At 34.5% G+C, this 23,867-nt stretch overlaps 1 protein-coding gene across 8 annotated transcripts in view; it reads right to left on the bottom strand.

Annotated features, from left to right (window-relative positions):
- LOC115210843 (rabphilin-3A) overlaps window positions 1-23,867 on the bottom strand; it is a 266,359-nt gene that overhangs the window by 148,982 nt on the left and 93,510 nt on the right. For 2 of the 8 annotated variants that reach the window (XM_036505142.1, XM_036505141.1), the window contains exon 1: window positions 21,228-21,702. The exons of 3 other annotated variants lie outside the window; for them this stretch is intronic. The gene's annotated coding sequence lies outside the window, so the exon portion shown is untranslated. Of the gene's footprint in view, window positions 1-21,227; window positions 21,705-23,867 lie in introns of those variants that run through there. 3 more of the 8 variants (XM_036505144.1, XM_036505139.1, XM_029779602.2) reach the window with 3 other exon arrangements.

The raw sequence follows: 23,867 nt of genomic DNA, 5'->3' as shown, positions 1-23,867 counted from the left end.
CACTGTCCTGATGAAACCACCACTCTCCACTTCGCCACTTGTCAGGGCATTTTAATCTCACTGTGTCTCACAAACACTTGAGAACTGCCAAGTAAAATGCCTAATTAACATTTTAACCCGGAGGAACAAATTCTGTGTGGACAATTTCATTCACATCAATAAAACAAATCAGCAGCATCTTGACATTGGACTTCACTTGAAGCACTTTGGGGTGCATGGTGACATTGAATGCTTCCACTGACTTGATTGCTGCTTCATTTCCAGGTCGTATCCATAGCACCAGCTTTTGTCACCAGTGATGACCTTCAAGTAAAGGTCTGAATCAACTTCCAAGTGTTCTTTTAGTTCACAACATGCATTCAGTCATGACTGCTTTTGATCTTCTGCAAGCAGGTGAGACACAAATTTTGCTGCAACTCTTTTTATTTGCAATTCCTCACTCAAACTTCGTTGGCAGGAGCTCCAGGACACACCAGTCATATCAACAAGCTGCTCAGTTGTTCAGCAACAGTCCTCCAAGATCAGTTCATGAATTTTCAATTTGTTTTTGTTCATTAGGGAGGCCCCAAACGAGGTTGGTCATCAAGTGACAAGTAACCACTCCTAAAGCATAAAAGCCACTCATAAACTTGTGTTTTGCTCATGGCAGCATCCTTTTAAACTGTCTGACGTATGACAACTATTTTGGCCACTAAATCCCCAGCAGAAAATAGAATTTCACATAAGCACGCTGTCCTTCATTTTAGCCATCACTAAAATCGATGAACAGGGGAGAAGCACTGCTAAACAAAGACCCACTATGTACAACTCCATCTGACAATGCCAGTCAGCAGACTGATACCTGAGGGTTGCATCAAGTGGCTTCTAGCAGTGAAAGCCTGAACTGCAACAGGCTTGTCCCACAGAGAACGTTTCTGGTTACTTTTGGATACCCGCTCGTATATATATATATATATATATATATATATATAATATATATATATATACTTTATTTAAAGCAGCAGAAAATTCAACAAAACCTGTTACTCTGAGTTTCCCGTTGCCGTTCATCGGACAGTTTTTGCTAGAATGGAACCGATATGTCAATTCTATCCAGACTATTACAAATGCTACACCTTTAAAAAAAATGGACTTGTATATTCATATACACATATATATACATATACACACCCATATATATATACATATATACATTTGAAATTTGATGATTACACAATGTATAAAAGTGCTAGTTTAACTTTATGAGCATTATAAAAATATTTTTTTAAAGTTAAAATACCATAATAAAAAACATGAAAACCAGACCATGTTTTAACTTTATTCAACTGATAGATGTGTGTGTATACATATATATATATATTATATATATATATACACACACACACACTCACATACATATACCTATGTACATATACATACATACATATATATATATATATAATATATATATACACACACACACACACACACACATATATACACATATACACATACACATGTATATATATATTGGGTTGGCAACTACGTTCCCGCCGTTTTTTAAAATTTTGGAATTTATTGCCTTTTTAAATTTCGGGATCTATTTTTTATGAGAATTCTATCTTTGAATCATTTTGGAATCTATTTTGTTTTTTTCTAGTTGATTTTAGTTAATTTTTGTTTATTTTCAGATCATTAAAATGAAATGTCAAGTTAAGAAAAACAAGCATTTTTGACACTTCCTTCTTTTTGCTTTTAATCAAGGTTCTAAGGCTGCAAAATATGCTTACAACATTTGTGCTGTGTATGGAGAGGGTGCCATAACTGAAAGAACTGCTTGTGATTGGTATGCCAAGTTCAAAAACGGAAATTTTGACCTCAAAGACGCACTTCATTCTGGCCGTCCAGTTGAGTTCGATGAAGAGCAATTAAACCAACTTTTGTACGAAAATTCTCATCAAATGACAAGGGAACTGGCAGAGAAAATGGAATGCCCCCACACTGCTATAGAGAAGCATCTTCACTCGATGGGAAAGGTTCAGAAGTATGGAGCATGGGTTCCACATGCTTTAAGTGATAACAAAAATCAACGAGCCACAAGCTCTGTTGTTTTGCTTGCTCATACCACTCAACTCATGATCACAAGCAACGATTTCTTTGCCAAATCATTACTGGCAACAAAAAATGGTGCCTGTACATCAATATCAAGCAGCATAAGGAATGGCTTAACTACGGTAAACAAGCGACACCACATGTGAAACAAGATCTTCATCCGTGTAAAATGATGTTCTGCATATGGTGGGACTGGGAAGGGATTATCTATTATGAATTGCTTGAACGGAACCAAACAGTCAACATGGAACTCTATGTTCAACAGATGGAATGACTCAACATGGCTATTCAACAGAAAAGAGAAAAATTGGCAGCATGGAGTTCTGCTGCTGCACAACAATGTCCTCATATCGCCAATATGAGCAAGGAAGCCATTCAAACGCATGGCTGGGAAGTGCTGCCACACTCACTGTACTCTCCTAAACGGACTTCCACCTCATTCGATCTCTTTCAAATGCTATGCGCATTGTTTCGTTCAATACTGATGCAGAATTGAGAGCTTGGTTGGATCAATTTTTCGAGTCGAAATCGAGTGATTTCTACCAATGAGGTATCGAAAATCTTGTTGAACATTGGGAAGAAGTTGTAAACAACAAGGGGGAATACATTATTGATTAATTAGTTGTTATTTTTTATTAAACCTTTTAAAAAACTTAAATTTAAAAAAACAGCAGGAACTTAGTTGCCAACCCAATAAAATAAAAACAGACAAGTGGATTTTATGGTATTAATACAATGTTTCGTTGAGAGATTTTATTGCAATATAACATCATACATGCAGATATGTAAGGCATACAACATCTATGAAATTATGGAATATATTACATTGAATCTCTCAACTCTTCAGGTTCCACCATAATTCAGGTAGGTAAATGATTGATATGCAATCAAATTAACAAGTCAAAAAACATGTTGTTAATCTGATGGTCACCTTCTTAATTGTCTACAATATTATCTTCTTATCAACATAAAGCAATCATATGAAAAGTAAAAAATACATTTACTTTGGACTATCTTTAACATATGTCATTAATACTTATATGGGTTCATCTAATTGTATATATGTCCATTTAACTAATTCATATATTTTACATTCATATGTGTCTATAAATGTGTGTTGGTGCATATTTGTATGTATATGTGTATTCCCTTTGAGAGGGAAAGAATAGTTGACTCCCTTGTACAATTCCACCTGTGGCTGAAGCGTTTCTGCTGTACCTGCATATGTTATTTCTATTCTCTAGTCGGCAAATGGAGAAGATCCTGTTTCCAAACTGAATTTTCTGTTATAAAGGTAGTAACTAAATATCTCACTTTTTGAATTCAAGAAGCATCCCAGGCAGTACAAATTTTTTAGGATCATTGTCCTCTCAACTAGGCAAAGTTTGCACCATCTGCTTCCAGCAGCTTCCAGTTAATTTTGTTTGGCATACCCTCCTCTTTTAATCACTATATATAGCTGGTTAATGATGTAACATTGCACCTCTCCAGGATCGTAACAGAAAACCTGAGGTATTTAGCCTAGCCTTAAATTGGCCCTCCATTGCTCCAACATATTTCCATGTGTGTGTTTATTCATTAGAGGATGTCCAGGTTAGTAAACTGCAAGACTTCATAATTCCCAGTATCAAACTATTTGTCACATAATTCTTGATTCTAAGTTCGGATTTGACATCATTGATGATTTGACCTATTTCTAGATAGGTACCCAATGACATGCATTCTGTAAAATGTTAAACATGTTGTATGTAAAGAATACATTATTTCTTGAATAAAAAAGCTATTCCATTATTTTTGCATCATAGAAAGGAAGGGAAAAAATATACAGAGGTCATAAGTAATCAAAACCGCTTTGAGATAAAAATAGCAGTTTGAAATATTTAATGCGAAAAATGTTTGGCTTGGGCTGAGTCTAAAGATATAATATGTAATACATGGATAGATAAATCTATAGTATTAATTATCTATCTAGCTCATCTCAGGTCTTCAGAAGCCACTGAAGTAGAACTAGTCTCTAAAAATAAACAATCAAGTTTATCTTTTTTCTCCCTCATTGCTCACACTCAAATCCAATTTTCTATCCATTAAAAATCTTTAAAATATCTGAGCTTATACTATGTCAAAGTATATTGTTTATGTACAAACTTGTGAATAAGATTATTCACCTGAACTCTAAGATAATTTTTCGTTCATTACCAATTTTTCTCATATTGTTTGAATTACCAAAAGTAGAATCATTATACTTCCACATGGGGAATTTTCAAATAATTAACCAAAGTATTTCACATTTTTTTTTCTGATCTATTTTATAAGAACATAAATCTTTCAAATATTTTATTCATAAGAACGAATATACTAATAACTAAATTTTCTCTCAACAGTTGCAGCACTTCGAATAATGCAAAATAACTCTATTAAAGGAGCATTATCACAAGGAATTTCAATTTCAATACTACCTACTCAAGAATCTTTCACATGGACTTAAAATTAACTTGTATTATTTCTATGATAATTTTCCCCACTAATTAGCTTTATTTAATTACTGGGAAATACTCTATCCTAAAATAGAAAGCATTTTGATTATTAATTTACTATATTCTCTCTTTGTTTTGATAATTGAATATTCATTTATAGATCTTAAAAAAATACTTTTTTTTTTCAGAATAAATACTTCCAACTCTTTCTCTTCTTCTCCCTTCTCATTCCCACTCTCTCTGTCAAACACGTGTGTGTGTGTGCATGTGCATGTGTGCACACACGTGCATGTGTGTGAATGCGTGTGCAAGCTTTATTGGAATGGAATATAATTGGCTCTCTTCAGAACACTTGAGATGTGGTAAGATTTAATGATATTTGTTATTCTTTTGATAATCTGAATATATTCATCTCAAGATATATCAGAATTAAAGAAATCTCACCAGTGAATTTTATAGCGATAAACGGAATTCTTTATCAAGATTTTGTGAAACATATGTAAGTAGATGTGCAAAAAGAAAACTCATAAAAAAGGAGGACATTTACACTTATTTGATAATTTATTCTACATTAGATATTCATAGATTGTATTTTAAGAATATCAAATATTTATCTAAATACTTGATTTAAGCATGTCAACAGACAAGCAGTCAGGAAATTAATTTTCATTCTATCGCAATGAAATATCCTTCATTTTTCCTATCACCAGTGGCTATGTTAATGTAAGTTAATGTAAGACCGTATCCATTAATATACAATTTGAAGTATTATTAAAGATATATTAAAAAGTATCCAATACATTTTGTAAAGGGGTTGGTACTAGGAAGGGCTTGCAGCTGTAGGAACCATGCCAAAGAAGAGATCAGAGCTTGGCACAGCTTTCTGATTCATTAGTTCATGTCATGCTGTCCAACCCATACCAGCATGGAGTGACTTATGTTCTGAAATAACACCAAACTATAGACATCAAGTGTAATGAGAATGAAATTATTTCTAATTTCTTATTCTTACAGGGAAGGCAGACCTTTTTGAAGTAAAGAGACAGGTAGAATAAATAAGATATGATTGAATGTTTTTTCAATGTTTCTATAAGGACTGATGTTTACAACTTTCTAAGAATCCTGAGAGAAATTCATAAGTGAAATAAATAGTCTGTCTTTGAAGTGCTGTACATAAGGGACCAGAGAGAAACAGGTAGTTCTGTAAGATAATGGTTATGAGAAACATAGATGGAAAACAAAATGATAAGCAAAGGAATAATGGATGAAACACAACAGAACAACAACAGATGCATTAAGAAGATTAAGGTGAAGGCTATATGATAAATTCAGTAAGTCCAGAGAAGTATGAGCTCTTACAGTAGTTATATAAAAGAGACAAATAGAGAATATGGCTTGACAATGGACCAGAGATAGAAAAGCATTAGTTAGTGGAAGCTTGCTAGCCAAACATATGGCTTTTGTTTGAATGTAGTTTAGAATGTGTGGGAGTGGAAAATGTAAATCAATAGGTGGGATGGCTATTTTCTAGTCAAGAGCAGATAGAAAGCAAGGTCAAAGGCGTAAACAGTTTTGACACAAAGCAGAATAATATAAGAACACAGTTTGGTGTAGACCAAAGATAGAAGGTAGATTGTGAAGAGGGGTTTATTATAAGTAAAGGACTTTCTTTGGATATATTAGAATGAAATAGTTAAGAAATGGATTAACAATTCCTTTCTAAATACTGAAAATAGAAGAGAGTGAGTAAAGGTGAGTTATGTAATTACTTTACGAAATATGAAAGACAAATTCAACTTCATCTATTTCATATACAAGATAGAAAACAATCAGGTTGGTATAGTAATTTATTGAGTCAAGCATGCTACTATTTCAGTCAATCAAAAGAATATACAATCATTGAATCTGCTAGAAACAGCAGCCAAATTACCTCAAATCTTACCCTATGGTTTAAAAAAATACACTAGATAAAGTGAAATAAGATAAGATGGTCATGATAGGAACACTTTTGTTTATAGGTCTACTGGATAAGAATTGATCTGAATGTAAACAGCAATAATAAAAACTCCCAAAGACAAAAAAAGGTAACAAAATAAAAGCAATTATATATCTGAATTAGCAAAAAGTGAAAAAAAAAGTGAATATTTACATAAATCACAAGAAATTTTTCCTATCATCAGTGACCACATCAGAAGTTAATGTAAGAACAAATTCATTAATATACAATTTGAAATATATTAAAAATATGTTACAAAGATACCAAATACATTTTGTGAAGGGTTTGGTGTTATGAAGAGCATGCAGCAGTAGGAACCATGCCAAAGAAGAGATTAGCACTTGGTGCAGCCTTCTAGTTCATCAGTTCATAGCATCCTGTCCAACCCATGCCAGCAAGGAAAAAGTGACATTAAATCATGATGATGATGATGATGATGATACCAATGACTTTGAAACTATTACAGACTTTAACTTTATAACTATGACAGACTTGTGTTCTGTGTAATTTAATATTTATATTTGTGATCCAAGCCCTACTCTTGTGGATTTTACACAAAATAACTTCAATCTCTGCAAGCAACCTTAAATCTACCAAAATAATAGTATGATATTTTGATGTTTGATAGGTAATTTTAGCCAGTAACTTATTCTTGTGACTTGTCCAAGACTACTCTGTAACTTAAAACCTGAAGCAGGAATTCATTCCAAATGATGTTATTGAGTTAGCCTTTGTTTGAGCTACTAGTAGCTAAAACTTATCCCAGATTATCTGAAATAGTACTGCTGGTGTTATAAGTAAGATGCTAAACACTTTCAATAGATGAATAACTCAATAAAAGTACATGCCAAACTGCACAACATAATAAAACAGTAGAATCTAAAGAAACCACTAATGTTCTGAGTCAGTAAAAATTAATACAAATAATGAAACAATGGAATAAACTTTATGTTGCAAGAAAGAAGACTAAAGTTTCAGACACTTGTCCTTCTACCTCAGTGAGAGAAACAATAAGAGAGTATCATGGTTTAGGCTTGAAATTGCTAATGAGAAAAGGAATCAAGTTAGTGAGTGATAGAGAATTTTTGGTGTGGGGAATGAAAGAGGAAGAAAACAAATGAGTGATGGTGAGTAAATCACAAGCTGATAGATGAAAGAGAGAGTAAAGTGTGAGAGAAGGGTGGTACAATTTGTAACAGGATCTAGGTCAGTTGATAAAGAAGGGTGGTGTTAAGGGAAAGATCGAGTGAGGTAGGAAAAGTGAAAATATAAAGCAAGATATGACTAGAATAATGCATACACTGTTTATGGCTGCCCACTGAATTCAATGATGACCATTATTTTTGTCAATTATGGATCCTTAGATGACTGTACGACCTAATCCACCCGCTCCTTTAATAGTGAAATTTTCATCAAACTTGTTATGTTTATAGACGTGGGTTCAAATCCCATTAGTAGTCTTTGACCTTTTCTTTCCAAGGGGATTTTAATCCAGTATATTTACACACTATTATTTATAGCTTTATCATTCATCCTGAGATTTACTCTTTCAAAAACAAGAAAGAAAAGAATTCTTTCATGCTCTTTTGACGTTTATAAATTCTTATAACATCAACTACATACAAGTCTCACTGATAAGAATAAAGTTTCCAAAATGTATAAAGAAATCCAAAAGACTACTTTGGTCCATGTTCACAGGAGATGCAAATTCAAGTTTGACAGGCAGTCTTCAACTTTTTTTATTCAAAGGAATTTTTAACCAAATATTTTACATGGCATTATTTATAGCTTAATCATGTTTCAAGATACACTGTTCCAAAACAAAAATAAAGAAATTTCACAAACATAATGTTTTCAGCAGCAGCAACAGCAACAGAGTGATTGGAACTTAAGGAAGACTATTTGCCATCTGTGCCAACTTCCAAGGACATGAGTGTTTCACAAACTTTCAGAGAGAGAGTGTGAATGTGAGAGAGAGAGGAGGGAGAGAGAGAGAGAGAGAGAGAGAGAGTGTGAGAGAGAGAAGGAAGGAGGGAAGGAGAGATAGTGTGTAAGAGAGAAGGAGGGAGGGAAGGAGAGACAGACAGACAGACAGAATGTCTGTGTGTGCTCATTCATCTGCTTATTTCATATTTCTCTATACTCCAAATGAGTTCTATGAGATAAACAATAAAGTTTAAAAAATTGAAGAACTTGACAAAGTGTCCAAAAGGATAGTAATAAATTCTTTTTCTTTTTCACACTAATTCCTCACCATTCTTTGGACACTCCATTAAGCTACTCCACATGTTTTGCCAGTGTCCTATAATTCTTAAATGATTTTTCTTATATTATTCTTTGACCTCTCTTCTCTCACAGACCTCCAATTTTTTCTCTCTCTTATTCTAATTTGAAACATTTCTTCTATGTAAAAGCATCTTACACTCATACCCTTGCAAATACATCAATCAAACTCTCCATGTTCTTACCTTCCTGTCTGCCTCACATTTGCATCCATTCTCACCTCCTCACATTCACATTTACCTCATATACATTTAACAACTACACACACACACACACCACACACACACACATACCAACATCTCATACTACTAACTTATACCACAACACTTCTGTGCTTTCACACTTCTACACACACATACACACACCAAGAAAACTATATATATCACTCTCCTCAGTCATATACTTACTTCTGGACATGGATACACTCCTATACTTGCACATATAGACCTGTCCTTCTTCCTTTCATAATTCTGCCCTATAGAACCAAATCCCAACCTGGTTTCTAACCCCGTCATCCATTTGTTTTCTTCTCTCACTGACTATTCTTTCTCATTCCCCTTAAGCTTTTTTCTTTCTTCTGATGAAGGACTATCCTCCAAAACGTTAAGACTTTCTCTTCCTATTAAAGCATAATACTGTATTTATCAAATCTTGTGTTAAGCTTGAATTTTTTTTTTTATTTTAACATTTATGTAGACCTCTCTCTCTCTCTTCTCTCTCTCTCTCACACATACACACATACACACACACACACACACACACACACACACCACACACACACACACACACATACACACAGATATCAGTATATATGTACATCCAAACATATATGCATGGCTACAACCAAGGGTTTTGCCATGATATCACATAGCAAGCCAGAACAACAGCTGAGTAACCCTTAAATGACATCTTAAGGTCTCAAAACTGAAAGGACTATGCAATTTTGGCACACAAAATGAAAAGATTGTCATAGCAGGAATGTTGGCCCTGATTGTAATTGTGCTCAGTCAGGACTGATCCAGGGCTAAACAATAATTACAGATACACTTTTAAGGAAGGAGAGAATATTATATGGATGAAGGTAGAGATAACAACTAAGAGAATATAATATATTCACTGATACTTGCAGCCAAAATATAGGCTTTTCATTCTGTGCTTTCAGAGGAATGTAGAGCAATGATGTCATATGATTTCTCACACATGAGATAATCAAAAGAATATTCAGGTAAATTAAAATGTCAAACCACAGGTCTGGAGAGTACTTGAGTGATGTTCCAGACTAATTAGGTGTTGTATACTTTCTGAGATTAATGAAATGCTACACATTTTCTGACACTAATTAGTTATTGCACATTATGTTTTTGTTGTTGTTAGATTGTTTGTTTTTGGTGTCTTTTGAATTATCCTGGGGAAATAAATGTTTATTGTAAAGAATATATAAAGCTGAAACATTTCATTAGACATTCTTCTAGATAACAGGTCATATGATACAAGTAAGAGCAGAACAGAATATTTATAAATGATTAACTGTCTCAAAATTAAGCTACTAAAGTAAATCACATTAAAAGAAACTGAAGGAATAAATAATCAAATAAATAAATAAATTATTATTACACTAAGCAAATAATGGGTTTCATATGTATTACATGCACATCCTATTTTTTTATAAACATACATTTTCATAATTAATGAAGACCAGTGGGTTAATAAACTGCATTCATTGTACACAGACATCAAATTACTGTACCCAATTGGAGATTATTTTAATTCAGTTGTATCCACATCTATCTTACTAACAAGTATCAAGAAGTATTGAAAGGGAACAATTTTTTTCTGAAGTTGGGGATATAGAATGCTGCAGAAAAGAACAAGATGAATTCTTCAAGCCAAGCCAACCAGCAGGAGAACTAGGAGTAGACCAAGAATGAGATGGATGGATAATATCTAGAGGGTGTTCAGGCTAAATTCGACAATTTTTTATGTCTACTTATTTGAGGAACAGCTTGATGTATTGGTGAACAGTCAACAGTGTTGGAGAGCATAAAGATTAGTTGTAGTTGAGAAAAAGTTAGCTGACATGGAGAATTGGAAGCCATTTGAACATTGGAAGAGAGTTACCTGTATCATAATAACTTACGCCGGGTGTCAAAATACTGACACACATGCATGTGCCAGGTTCCAGAGCCATCTTGTGGCTGTTGATGGAAGCTAAGGACAGCTACTTTGAGCAAACTGTTATCTCCCAGCCATAATCTAGTTGATATTTTTCTACTTTTTAAAATACTTTTATTTCTGGAGGGAATGCTGTGTTTTCTTTTCCTTTTATGCAAACTGTCAAATTAAGCCTGAACAACCTATGTAGTCTCACTTGGTCACACTTAGGAATTCAACTAAAAGTCTAGTGACAGTTGTTTCTGAAGGGACTGCTTAGTCCATTAGAATGGACTAAGTGGAGCAGGAGCACATACAAAGATGGAAGGTGTCACTGAAGAGGTCACAGATGTGTGACAAAAGATTTCTGGACACTGGACATGAATTAAAATGAGAACAGTAATAAACAAGTGAAGAACAAATATATAGCGCATGTGTTTATTTGGAAAAAAAATAACCATTCTGAAATACAATATACATATACATATATATATATATATATATATATATATATATAATATATATATGCGGGTGGTACGTAAAAAGCACCCACTACACTCACGGAGTGGTTGGCGTTAGGAAGGGCATCCAGCCATAGAAACACTGCCAGATTTGACTGGGCCTGATGAAGCCTTCTGGCTTCACAGACCCCAGTAGAACCGTCCAACCCATGCTAGCATGGAAAACGGACGCTAAACGATGATGATGATGATGATATATATATGGGGGGGTGTATGTATATATGTGTGTGCGTGTGTGCATATATATATATATATATATATGTATATATATATATATATATATATATATATATGTATGTATGAATGTATATATATATATTGTGCGTGTTTTGTGAACATGGTAAATAGTTTTTCCTATCAAGTTAAGTAGTATGAGAATCCAGTGTGCTAATATCTTATTCAGTACACCTCATGCAGAGCCAGTGACAGCAGACATATATGTAATTGACTATTGGAAGCCTGGATTCTATAACTAAAAATGCAGCTTCTGAATGAGCCAACTAGACCCTCTACATGGTGATTCAACTTGCTAGAAATAGCAATCAAATCTCTTTGACATTATATCAATTCATCTTAAATAGATAAGTAAAAGACACATTGGATAATGTAGCTTAGATAATGTTATGCATGCAGAAAAGATGAGATGATCATAGACAGTGTCTCTTCATTATAGATCTGTTGGATCAGAGCTGACCTGAGGATAAATAACGATAACAATGACAATTGCAGTTTTTTGAAGATTGCTCCAGATCTGATGACTGAATAAAAGAAACTGCTACAAAGAGAGTTGGTCTTGACAATAGGCGTGGCAAGAACATATGCAAGAATAAAGGTGATGTACTTCACATAGCAGCCATGTCTTTTATATTGTCATGGCAGCCTTAGTTGTAACATTTAATGGGAAATGACTTGAGCCGATGATAGAAACTCTACACAGTTACTTGATCTGCTAGAAATAGCAACAAATCTCCCTCCTGTTATATCTACCATACTGTCTTAAAAAAAGAGGGATACACAATGTAGATCTAAGTACACTAAAAAGGAATGGTCATGGTTTGAATACTTCTGACTAAGAATACGCTAAATCCAGGTTAATAGAGTAGGGGATAACAACAACAATAATAGTACTTAGTAAAATAATGCAGCTATGCCAACAAGCCTTGTACTTTGTGAGCTAGAGATAACCTGTTTCTCAACAGCTAGCTTCTGCTTATGGTATATATTTTATTTGATTGCTAAATGGAAATCTTTGGCAGTGGGGAGAGGCAACCATTGTGCCCCATGCACCCACCAATGCCTAATTTCTAGAAACCTTTTTGATGCCACTTTCCACTTGGTAGCTTTCCTGTTTCTTTATCTTAATAAAAATTGTCATACTAAGTGTCTAAAAATATAACTCTAGTTGTTATTTTTATGACTTCTTTTAATATCTACGATGACTACTGCAAGTGTGATAATTGAGGTAGATGGCAATAATAATAGAAAACTAACCATCTATCCATGCATGTCTCATTCATTGATAGACAGTTGCCCCAAATTTCCTATTCTTTTCAGATGCAGAAGTCAGACGCCACTCAACTAAAGCATCATTAATTCCTTCTCAGGTTTAAATTTTTAGAGCTGCTACAACTAGCATTGGCACAATGAAAGCAGGTGCTGGAGAGGTTGTTGATATGCTTTAGTGGAGTGGACTAATGTTATGCTGTGTGCAGGAAGTAAGTTGGAAAGGGGCCTCGGCCATCCCCACAGGCAAAGAACAAGAGCACAAACTCTTCTGAGTTTGAAACAAGTGATGAAGTGGTGGATCAGGTATGCCATAAGCTATGAAATGGAAAAGGTAATCTATGTAGTTAGAGTAAGACTAAAGATAATGAAGTTCAGGTCAATTATTGACAATTCAGTGGTAACAGTCAGAGCTTGAAGATGAACAGAAGGACCATTTATATGAGGCCTTTCTACAGATAATCTCTAAGACAAATGACAGTGGCATCTTAATTACAGCTTGCAATTGCAATAGATATGACGAAGAATGCAAAGATGATGTCCAAGGTGTTCATGGAAGCTATGGATAGGGTACAAGAAATGAGGATAGATCAAGGCTTCCAGAGTTCTGCAAAGCAAATGACCTAAATGTCTGTAAGATAATTTGAAGAAGAAAGATATGGAAGCTTAAAGAATTATCAAACAGTCAGAGACTCACAAGAAAAAGTAGTTTTTAAATTCTTAGAGCATCTCCAGATTTCCCTAAGGATGAAATTACACAACACATTGCAAAATTAGTGATCATAACATACAAATCCTGTAAGTATGAAATCCCATAACCTGAGCTGTCTGTAATGTGAGAGATATCTATAAATAATTATATATATATACACATATACATATATATATAAATAATTTTATATATATATCATCGTTATCATTTAACATCTATTTTCCAATGATGGTGATATGTATATGTATATATACATATGTATAAGCATAGGCATGGCTGTGTGGTAAGAGTTTGCCTCCCACTACATATTTCTGGGTTCAGTCCCATAGCATGGCACTTTGGTCAAGAGTCTTCTACTATAGCTTTGGGCTGACCAAATCGTTGCAAGTGAATTTGGTAGATGGAAATATACACACACAAGTGTGTGTGTGTCTATGTTTGTTTTTCACCACCAATTTTGGTGTGTTTACATCCCTGTAACATTAGTAGTTTGGCAAAAGAAACTGAGAAAATAAGTACCAGGCTTAAAAAAAAAGCACTGGGACCGATTCAGCGAACTAAAATTCTTCAAGGTGGTGCCCCAGCATGGCCACAGTCTAATGACTGAAAAAAGTAAAATATACATACATATATATACAGAGAGAGAGAAAGGTTGAGAGGACGAGAGACAGATAGACAGTCACACACACAGACATACATACACACACACACATATGTGAGCACCCCAATCAATTAATACCCCTCATGTTGCTCTAAACCATATCATCCACTACAGCTCTTCCCACCCACCCCATTTCAATACTACTTTTCTCTCTTGCTACCCACAACCATCTCATTTGCTAGCCATTCTTTACCCATTAGTATTGTTCTCCACACCCACATGTTACAGTGGCTGTCCCCCTCCCCAGACGTCATGCATTTATCTCTCTATTCCACTCCTGAAGCCTACCCAAGCATATCATTTCTCTTCATCCCACTATCAACAGTGTTATTACCACTATACTATTAGTATCCCTATAACCTCCCCAATTCCAGCATCTTTCCCCTCAGTCCTAACAGATGTTGCCTACCCCACTCTTCCAATTCCCCCACACACTCTTGCAACCACCCCTGCTCCTGTGACTTGAGATGCCACATGGACCATCACTACCTTTCTCCTTGAAGATACCTTAATTCATGATCACTCTCTTTCCAAAATGTGAGTAGTCATGTAGCTCCTCAACAAGAACTTGCTCTCTCCCAACTTCTCCCTTCATACTATCTAACTAACAGAGGCAACATCCTCCTTCCTTGAGCTTCTTGGCTAGCTACATGCTGACGTCAGTAGAGCCAAAGGCACAAAGAAAGCTCTCAGTACACACTACAAAGCAGTTGGTATTGGGATGAGTGTCTAGCTACAGAAACCATGCCAAACCAGACACTGGAACACAATACAATCCTTGACTCATTTGATCCTTATCAAACCATCCAATCCATGGAACATGGACATGAAATGGTAATGATGATGGTGATGATTATCATATACGCAGATGACACACACATGTGTGTATATATAAGTAATAAATCTTTGTTGTCTGTGATGATGAGTATTCAGTTGCTCAATCAACCAAATTGCCTGCTCCTTGAATTCACAAGCGAGTAGCTGAGCATTTTAAAGGCATATGCACCCTTAACATAATTTTTAGGTAGAATTAGCAAGAACAGTAAATGACAAATCTGTACCATTAAATTAAAAATAGATTTGTGGGCAGTTTCCATTTACTCAATTTCAATTATAAAGTTTGGGTAGACTTGAAGTAATAGCAGACCTCTATCACACACTTTTAGCACCAACCATTTCAATAGCTATCCATTTCTTGCTCTTACCAGTAAAGATGTAGCTGCTATGTCTCTCTCCAATTACTCTCTTCTATTATGTTTCTCTCATTGCACCCTGCTTTACTCTCCTCTCTTTGTTATTCTCTCTCTCTCTCTCTCCCTCTGTATCACTTTTTTCTTATATTCCACATTGTTACTCTAATTACTGTTTCTTTCTTCATGCTTTTGCTTCTTTCTCCCTATTACTCCAGTTCATCTTTTGCTATCACCCTCTCTTCCTCTTTCTCTATTACTCATGTTACCCTAACATTGTCTTCTTACAGACAATATCAGATTGAGAGCACCCTTTAGCTTTACTTTGCTGAGGACATAACAACCTATCGCATGCTGGTGCACAATAAAATGTACCCAGTGCATTTGGTAAAGTAGCTGGTGTTAGGAAAGGCATTCAGGCACAGAAGATGTGCCAAAAAGAAAAAAAATACATATGAGATATGGTACCCCAATACATCTCAGAGGGAAATAATTTTAAATAATAGCTAAAATTGTGAAAACCTATTCTTCTCATGCCAGTTCAAAGAATGGGTGCAAAATGATGATGACAACAATAATTTAATATCTTCCCTGGTGGAACACACCAGAGGTATTTATTTTCACTACCTTGGTAATACAGAATTTTTTCTTTATCTGTTCTGGTCATCTTATATTCAATTTTTCATGAGCAACTACTATTATAGCAAAACTTGTTCATTGACTGAAGAAGCAAGTTGCTGCAGAAATCTCCATAACATCGTGGAAGGTTACCATGTTTTGGGCTTTTATTTTTTAAAGTACATATAACAGATTTTGTTGTGTCTAGGGTGAGTCATTATGCTTATTTACGTCACATAGACATTGAGCATAGCTTTAATTTCTAACTATTTGTAGAGCATTTTCAGTGAACAGGTGTCTAAAGACAAAATAATATGTACCTTGCAAGGTTCACATATGTCTAGTTTCCACATATATATATATGTATATATACACACACACTCACACACACACACATATAATATACTGATCCATGATAGAAAATTCAACAAAAAATTACTCAATCTAGTGAAAGATAAATATTATTTATTTAAAGGTGACCTTTAATAAATAATATATATATATATATATATATATACACACACACACACACACACACACACACACACATACACACACACATGCACAAACACCCACACACACAAATACACACACACACACCTATGGCTCAGTGGCTTGAGTGTAGGGATCACAATCATAAGGTAGTGAGTTCAATTCCTTGACCAAGCTGTGTGTTGTGTTCTTGAGCAAGACATTTCACATTGCTCCAGTTCACTCAGTGGCATGTAGAGGGAAGGCTGGTATGCTTGGGCTACTGCTGGTCATCCATAGACAACCTTGCCTGAACTTGTTCCTTGAAGGGTAACTTTCTAGGTGCAATCCCAAGGTCATTCATGACCCTTTATATATGGATGTAACCAGATACAAAAACGAAGTATAACAGATTCCTCCTCTATTTATGTCACATAGACAGTGGTTGTAGAGTATTTTCAGTGAACAAATATCTCAAGACAAAATAAGATGTACCTTGCAAGATCCATATATACGCATCTAGTTTCCATATATATATATATGTATGTGTGTGTATATATATATATATATATATGAAAACAACCAATTAGTCATTCCATCACTACTCATACTTTCTGGCAACTGTTCAAATAATTTCCAAAGCTGCTTCTAGGTAAATTCTACTATATACACTGAGTACTCTGTGTGTGTGCATGCACACATATACATATGCACTCGTACACACGTTTGCATATGTGTGTGTGTGTGTGTATGTTGTGTCGTCATCATCATATTTTATGTCAGCAATTTTCTATACTGCAATGGGTTAAATGAGACTTCTTGAAACTATATTCTACCGTCGGATGCACTTCCTGACACCAATCTTTACTTGTTTTCAAGTATTTTATTCTAAATCATCGCATCAAACTGATGAAATGCCAAGCATTTTGTTTTTACAATACATATATAGCATCACAGCTACCAAAGTGTTGAAGAAAACTGGGTATAAGAGACATCAGATGTTGTGTGCAAAAGAAGACTGCGCTGGTACAGTCACATGATACATATGGATGAGGACAGCTGCATAAAGAAGTGCTAAGCTCTAATTGTGGAGGGAGCCTGTGAAGGAGTTGACCCCAGAAGGTATGGGATGAAGTGGTGAGAAAAGATCTTCAGACACTGGGCCTCACTGAGGAAATGAAAAGGAGCTGAGAATTGTGGCAATTTGCTGTACTTGAGAAGATGTGTCAAGCCAAGTAAAATCACTGTCACCCATATATACAGTCTTGTCCCTTACAGATGCCAGTACCACATAAAATGCACTTGTGCTAGCACTGCATAAATGCACCCATACCTAATGCACCCATACCTGTAGCACATAAAAAGCATCCAGCACACTCTGTAAAGTGGTTAGCATTAGGAAGGGCATCCAGCTGTAGAAAGCATGCCACAACAGACAATTTGAAGTCTGGGCAGCTCCCCGGCTGGCCAGCTCCTATCAAACCATCGAACACATGCCAGCATGGAAAACAGATGTTAAATAATGATGATATAAATATATATACATATATATGTATATACATATATATATTATATATATATATATATATATTATATATATATATATTATATATATATATGTATGTATATGTATATACATATATATATATTTCTTTACTACCCACAAGGGGATAAACACAGAGGGGACAAACAAAGACAGACAAATGGATTAAGTCGATTACATCTACCCCAGTGCGTAACTGGTACTTAATTTATCGACCCCGAAAGGATGAAAGGCAAAGTCGACCTCTGCAAAATTTCAACCCAGAACGTAACGGCAGAAGAAATACGGCTACGCATTTCGCCCGGCATGCTAACGTGTCTGCCAGGTCATATATATATATGTATATATATATATATATATATATATATTATATATATATATATATATATATATATATATATATATAATATATATATATTATTTAAGGTTGTTGGTTGTTACTTCGAATAATAACATTGACAAATATTTATCCATTTTTCAAAAATTTTATCAAACATACCAGTGAAGATGAAGAGTAAAATAATGGATTAAATCTGTAACATTACTTACTACAATTACATTCTTTTATTTATTATAGTAGTTTTAGGTGATTTTTTAAAAATTATATTTGATAGAAAGAATTGTTGTGGTTTGCAGTTTTTACTCATAACATTTTATGCTCTAAGTCCAAACTTCAGGGATTTTAACTTTCTCTTCATTCCTCTGGGGACAATAAAGTAATAAATATAATGGGGTTCATTCAGTTGATTACTCCTACTACCAAACAAATTGGTGGCTTTGTACCAATATGAGGAATCCTTATGTAATTTATTGATTATTGATATGATAATAATTATCACACACACACACACACACACAAATATATATGTATATCACAGGCTTCTTTCAGCTTCTATCTATATCCTGAGGTTATAGTAGAAGACACTTGTCCAAGGTGCCACGCTGTGGAAATGAACCTGGAACCATGTGACTGAGGAGTAGGCTTCTTACCACACCTGTGCCTATATATATATATATTATACACACACACGCACATATATATATGTGTGTGTGTATATGTGTTTGTTTGTATATATATATATATATATATATATATATATTATATATATATATATATAGTTGATGTCATATGAATTTATAAACTTTCAAGATAAGATAAAATAATTCTGTTTTTAGGACAGTGGATCTTGAAGCACATAAAACAATAGATAGTAACATAAATATTGGGTTGGAAAATACTTTGTGGCTAGAAAAAGTTGAGGGCTACCAAAAAAACAATATTTATATACTGTTATTTATAGCTCTATACACTTCGAGATCCACTGTTCCCAAAGCAGTATATATATATGTATGTATGTATGTGTGTATATATATATATACATATATATATATGTGTGTGTGTGTGTGTGTGTGTGTGTGTGTGTGTGTGTGTGTGTGTGTGTGTGTGTGTGTGTGTGTGTGTGTGTGTGTGTGTGTGTGTGTATGTGTGTGTATATATATATATATATAAACTAGGGAATGCAAATAAAATGAACTCCAAGCAAATGCATCAACTGAACATCGTAATCATTAATGTATTATTTGATTGAATAGTCTTCCTTGTTTCATAACAATGAATGTCCAGCATACCCTACCCACTCCCCACACTCATGCAAATGTATGAATTTTAAAGTTATACTGAGTTTTACATATTCATAAGTAACTGCATGCTAATTAAGAGAAAGACATAGGAAACGAAATATGTAATTTCAAACTTTCAGCTGCACCTGTGGCCATCTTCAGAAGGAGATTATAAAAGAATATGGTGCATTATCAAGTAAACATTCACAATAGTTTGTGATATTCAACTAAAGAATAAATTATATAAATACTCTTCAATAGTTATGAGTATACTGGTATGAAGTAAGAATAAGAGTTGATTGGTGGAGAGTTGATAAGTAGGTGAGGATAACTGTGCAGTCATGTCAAAGTTGATTGGTAGAGAAGTAATACGGAGGTGGGGATGATAACATAGTTGATGGGAGGAGTTAAAATAGAGAAGCAAAAGCAAGTGTGGGTGTGTATATATGTGGGTGGATGTATGTATGTGTGTACTTGACACTTAGGTAATGTATACATAAATACACAGAAAGATAGGTATATAAATCAAAATATATTTAAAGGTATGACTACATGTATATGATTAAAATCATTACATCTGTAGCCTGGACCCTGAATATGCTATGTTGTGTGGTGAGAGAGAGTTGTATGTGTGTGAAAGACAGAAAGAAGGAAAGAGAGGAGCATGTGAGAGAAAGACAGCAGTGTGTGTGTGAGAGAGAGAGAGAGAGAGGGAGAGAGAGACAGAGAGAGAGAGACAGCAGTGTGTGTGTATGAGAAAGAGAGACAGCAGTGTGTATGTATGAGAAAGAGAGAGAGCAGTGTGTGTATGTGTGAGAGAGAGACAGAGACAGCAGTGTGTGTATGTGTGTGTGAGAGAGAGAGAGAGAGAGAGAGAAAGCAGTGTGTGTGAGAGAGAGAGAAAGAGAGCAGTGTGTGAGAAAGAGAGACACAGAGGGAGAAAGAGAAAGAAAAACTGTGAGAAAAGTAGAGAGCAGTGTGAGAGAGAGAGAGAGAGATGTTTGTGTGAAAGGGAAAGGGTGAATAAAGGAGAGAGGGAATGAATAGGGGAAAAGAAAGTGAGTCATAGGTTTCTAAGATTGTAATTTAAACTCGCATGTTAAGAATTAAATTTGAATTCTCCATCTAAGAGAATTATCATCACTGCATCCTGTTGGTAGCTCACCATTTAAATAAAATTCAAACATCTCGTGAAATAAATGTGTGAATTGCATAAAATTCAACAAGTAGATGAGTAATAAAATATTTTCTAAAGTCAGTTTCCACAATTATAAATTGAGAGAATTACTTAATACATTTTTTTTAGATAGCAAATAAAAAGTTATCTCTGTCAACATAAATGAAAACATTTAAATTCTCAAGATAATTAAATGAAAAATAGTTAGAAACTCACCTATCAACAGGTATGTGACGGCTGTTAAATTTTAAATCTAAGTGACTACATAGAGATGTTGTTGGATTCAATAAAAAAATAATTTTAAAATAAGGAATTCAGTGGAAGATGCAAATCATACTTCATTTTGTTGGGTGTAAACAGTGTTTTAATCCTTCTTTTGTTTTTACTGAGTATGTTGCCGTTATTCTTCCTCTGCCTTCTGTAAGAAACGATCCACCGTTGAATGTGCTGCCGTGTTTACAGCTGGTTGTTGACGCAAGATATTAAAGAAGGAATCGGCTAAATATATCCCCATCTAGTCATCTCTATTATGGCTCAATCAACTGTTGTGTGTTGTAATGTACTGATTCCATACTGTTGCTATGGACACATTTGCTAAAATCAATACAGAACAAGTGGCAGCTATGATAGAGAGAGAGTTGAAGAGAGAAAAAGAATTGAAGAGAGAGAGAGAGAAACAAGGAACAAGCGGTGACAGTAGGGTGGTTGTGGGAATAAAAGACATGACAGTAGTAATAGTAATAGCAACAGTAGCAAGTCCCATTTTATTAAACATGCGCACACGGTAGAAATACTAATGATGCTAATAGAAAAACAAAGAAACAAAAAACATTATAAGAAAAAATTAGAAAAACAAAAAATAAAGAAGGGGTTAGGGGTAATCTTGCTGATCATTAAAGCTGACTGAAGCAACAGTAATATTACTAACAGGAATAACTATTGCAGTAACTGCACAACATATCACAGAGATAGACAGAACATTTGAAAAATATATCATCCACCATACACATTGAAAATATGGGATCTGCTTTGATAAAATGCTTCCTTTCATATAGTGAGCATTCGGAGGTAAACTGTTCAAGTTTAGTTAATAATATAACTATATTCATGCAGTTAAAATTTCAATAGTAGTTGTGATTTCTTAACTTCCTCTTCTAGTAATCGCATTTACTATATCTTTTGCTGCCAAACAACACTATGTAAGTTACTTGTAGGGCTCTCTTCTAACCAATGAAGTGCATTAGTTTTCTTAATTACATTTCCATTTAAAAATGCTTACTAACTTTCTAAAAGCTTTTCTTACTTTTCTTCTATCATTGTTAAACTCTTAAAACAGCTTCATTAAACAGACACAGGAGATCATCAACTAATTTAACCCTTGTATACTACTGGTATGTATGTATTTTATCAAAACTAGAAAGAGAAAAGTTAGTATCTAATCAAATCTAAACTCAAAGCTGTGAAAAAGCAATACTGTAAAGATAGTAAGAAGCATCTAGTACTCCATTACCAACCTCATCTGTTTTAACTACCAGAAAATAATGTGACTTTATTCCATTCCTGTTTGTTATTACTGCTAGCACTTCAACTGTCATCATGCTAAAGTAAGATTTAAAACACCTGAGATTATCACTAATCATAAAATACTTTACCATTTACATTTAGATTAGATATAACAGGAATTGGTTGGAGTGTGCAAGAACAAGGACTGCATTCATACAAACATGTGATGCATGTGAAGGACAATAGATGGGTAAAGAAATGCCAGGATATCCATGTCAAAGGAAACTGTAAAAGAGGAAAACTAAGGAAGACATGAGCAGAAGTGATAAAAGCTTACCTCAAGATGTCTAACTTTAAGGAGAAGATGACAAAGAAAACACAACAAATAGTAAAACACTATGTTGGAAAGAACCTATCCAACCTATGCAAGCATGGAAAAACTGATATAAAACAATGACGATGATGACAATGATGATGATTTAAGTTTAGAACCCACCCTGAAACAACTAGCCAGTTATCTGTTTTAACAACTACAAAACACTTTACCATTCTCCACTATAAAATGTGTCACTTATTTCCTTTACACAAGCTGAACCAGTAAAGCACCCGAGTGTGTATATTTAACCTAAAAGTAAACCTCAATGCTGGCTAAAAATCAGTCTGTGGCTATATCTGTAACCCCAAAACTGTGTTTTGCTAAATTATTCACAATAAATTTTCCCACTATCCACCGTAAATATATTTAATACTTATATCACCTATACACAGAGGTCAGAACTACTACCTCCTATTATCTTACTTGCCACTATTACCCTTTAATACAGTAACCAATATTAAAGCAGTGAGCAGCCAGAATTGTTACTGCACTAGGCAAAATGCTAAATGGCATTTTGTCCATCTCTACGTTTCAAGTTCAAATTCAGCTGTGGCTAACTTTGCTTTTCATCCTTTCAAGGTCAATGAAATAAATACCAGTTAAACACTGGGGTTGATGTAATTGACTTATCCCCTCCCCTGAAATTGCTGGCTTCGTGCCAAAATTTAAAATCAATTTAGTAATAAATACTCCCTATCAACTATAAGACACTTTTATCATCACAATTAATAACCCATTCAAAAGTAAATTACTGTTTACATCCCTAACCTAATGTGAACATCTATTACCCAGAAGAAAACTTTTTCTATAAGCTGAGATACTACTCAGTTTATTACCTACAAAAAAAAAAGCATCCTTTCAGAAAAACATTCAATAAATTGAGGGCAGTAGTCAGCACAGTCAGTACTCCAGTGATATTTGTGATATTCAAATCCCAGGTGACTGGGTGTGATTGAGGAAGATTTCCAGAGACTCAA

Source organism: Octopus sinensis, linkage group LG1, assembly GCF_006345805.1.
Source record: "Octopus sinensis linkage group LG1, ASM634580v1, whole genome shotgun sequence".
Lineage (NCBI taxonomy): Eukaryota > Metazoa > Mollusca > Cephalopoda > Octopoda > Octopodidae > Octopus > Octopus sinensis.
The sequence above is the reverse complement of the archived record's forward strand: the minus strand, read 5'-3'. Positions and strand labels throughout refer to the sequence as shown.